The 2,674-nt window shown below is 36.4% G+C and overlaps 1 long non-coding RNA gene across 1 annotated transcript in view; it reads right to left on the minus strand.

Annotated features, from left to right (window-relative positions):
• The window catches only part of LOC121308055, a 6,069-nt gene extending 3,870 nt beyond the window's left edge, over positions 1–2,199 (minus strand). Inside the window, exons 1-2 of the long non-coding RNA XR_005948453.1 lie at positions 2,104–2,199; positions 774–848 (exon numbers count right to left, since the gene is read on the minus strand). This is a non-coding gene — a long non-coding RNA (uncharacterized LOC121308055). The remainder of the gene's footprint in view (positions 1–773; positions 849–2,103) is intronic.
• Positions 2,200–2,674: the final 475 nt, after the last annotated feature.

Here is a 2,674-nt window from a genome sequence, read left to right on the forward strand (position 1 = left end):
CCCCCCCCCCCCCAGTGGGTAGTGTACTCCCGTTTGAAAGCACTCCAAAATTTCAAACAGCAGACAGTAAAAAAAAAAAAAAAAAAAAAGATTTAAAAACATTATAGACCTTTTATGGTGCGTAATCTAAAAGCAACTGACAGTAAACATATTGTAGATGGCTTTTAAAAACGACACATGATCCATAGCATTGGCTGAATGTGGTCAAATCTTCCAGCTTAGAACTTTTTCTGTAGTTATTATTCACTTTTATTCGACGTTTGCTAAACGTTTTAACTTTGCGCTGCCATCAATTCAAAAGACGTGTTCTGCTGAGGTGCCACGTCCTATTTTCACGCCGAGTGGAAACTAGGGGCGCAATTCACGTGTTCGGTGAAAGACAAGACCACCCTGAAATTACCGGACCCTTATTTTTAACTCTTTGTATTAAAAAAGTGAGTCATACTTTCCATTTGTTCATTTTAACTGTCGTCCTACTCTTTCTATCTGAAGTAGGGTCTTGGGTTAACCATTTCGGTTTTTATTTTATTGTGTTTATATAGTGCCTTCCACACGCCAGTATCTCAAAGCGTTTTACATGGTATCAAGAAGTAGTACAAATAATAATAATAATAATAATAATAATAATAATAATAATAATAATAATAATAATAATAATAATAATGTAACTTTGTAATTGACTGCTTCACAGTTGGTACAGCAGTAATGAATTATAGATAACAGATAAATGTCCTATTTGTTTCACTCTGAAAGTCTGGTAACTCTTTGCTTACCAAAAGCCAAGATGAGTCTCAAACTGCAAAGCAGACAAAGAAGAAAAAACGCCTTCATTTTGCTTCTACGCAGGACTGGGGAGAAAAGTGGGAATTAAATCCAAGGTTAGCTTTTTGACTTTTTGGTTTCAGTACTTCCAGAACATATTTAGCAAACCTAAATGTTATGGTTATGTTGAGAGAAGTTCAATTTTCAGTTAATATTTTGTCAACTTCTTGTGTTTTTTTTTCTAAATAATTCTAATAAATTCTAATGAATTTGCACTCTACTGTATATTTTCGATCAGAATTGTAATGGACCATCTGCAAAGGGTTAAAGATATTGTAGCTGCCATAACAATGCTGTAACTCTCGCCTGTCCTGCACCTCTCCCTACACAGGTCTCACGTGTGCAGTTTAGAAAGAACCACACAGTACACATGGATTTTCATTAAAAAAATGAACTCTGGTACTAAACTAGGTTAAGAAGAAAACACTTGCATTGCAAAAATACTTTTTTTGAGTCTCAACGAAAAGCAGATGGACTAAAATGAATGTGTTACGAAGGCATGTTGAAGGAACTGAATCGTTTCCAACTGGAACCACAGTGGAGTTGCATTTAAACGCAAGCGCCAATACCTGTAAGTCTTACCAATGCAAATGCATGTATACAAATACATTGAAATCTAAATAGAAATGCACTGAGACTTTGCAAATGTAAATGCAAATGCCTTTGACAGATTATACAAATGCATTTGTCAAAATATGTACTTGAAATCATCAACAATAATTGCAAAAGGAACGCAATCAAAACATGGACGCTTTTCTCTATCAATTCAAACGACTCCCTGTTATAACAAAATCTTTTAAGTTCCGCCTTCAACACCTGGGTGAGCTCCACCCTGCTTACAGTTGCTTGGCAACATGCGCTGATTGACTGATGATGTTAACTCCAGGCAACTGTCAACAGTTCCAAACTCAGAGCTAACACTGAGTTTAAAATGAAATATTTATTATAAATCTGAGCAAGGTTGCAAATCCTGTAAATATCCATGTCTCTTTTGCTGTTGATTTTTGCTATTGGATCTTGCCAGGAACCCCTTGAAATTTGAGATCTATATCTCCAGGGAGCTGGGTAAACAAAGAAATTTGAAGATTTGAATTTGAAATTTGAGCAGGACGTTCGTAAAGGTGCTTCAGTATTGATCTGCTGTTCTTGTTACGATTTCCCCTTTGAAGACCAATCTCTTTATAAAATACTGGCGGTAAAACCATAGGAGATATCCCAATGTTTCAATATCAGTTCACTCTAAATTTATTAAGAGACAAATTTAAATCCAGTATTTCTTACCTGGGGTGGGTCGTCAACCGTTCTTTCAGTGTGATTCTCGACAGCAGATCATGGCTGCCTCCAAGCCAGCCTTTTTATATCCTAATCAATGAGGAACTTTCAAACTGCATATTCATAAATCAAAACTCCGCCCAGCATCTCAAGACTTTCTAAACACTTCCAAATAAGGTAAACCATTGAAAAGGCAACAGCTGAAATGTTTGTTGGCTCGACTTTGTTTTCTTGTAGTTTTTACCAGAATACAAAACTTTTCCTGTTGGTCGTCATGCTAGCGACACAACGGGGGCGCTTCACATGTTTGGTATTCATGTTACTACTGGTTCCTAAAGCAGTTAACCAGGGCTTCAAAGTTTGCCATGCCTGTCTGGTTTAACTCACTTGAGGACAGGCTATTTTGTAAATTTTTTGGAGCATTTTTTTAAGTGGCATCTACCCATTTTAATTTTCTCTAACTGTACCGTTATGATAACTCATATTTTGGGAACCGCAAAAGTCTAAATGTAACAGTTAATTCTGCAAATAGAGTAGAACCTCATAGTTGTGAACACCTTGGGAATGGAGGGTGTTCATA

Source organism: Polyodon spathula, unplaced genomic scaffold (genome assembly GCF_017654505.1).
Source record: "Polyodon spathula isolate WHYD16114869_AA unplaced genomic scaffold, ASM1765450v1 scaffolds_129, whole genome shotgun sequence".
NCBI lineage: Eukaryota > Metazoa > Chordata > Actinopteri > Acipenseriformes > Polyodontidae > Polyodon > Polyodon spathula.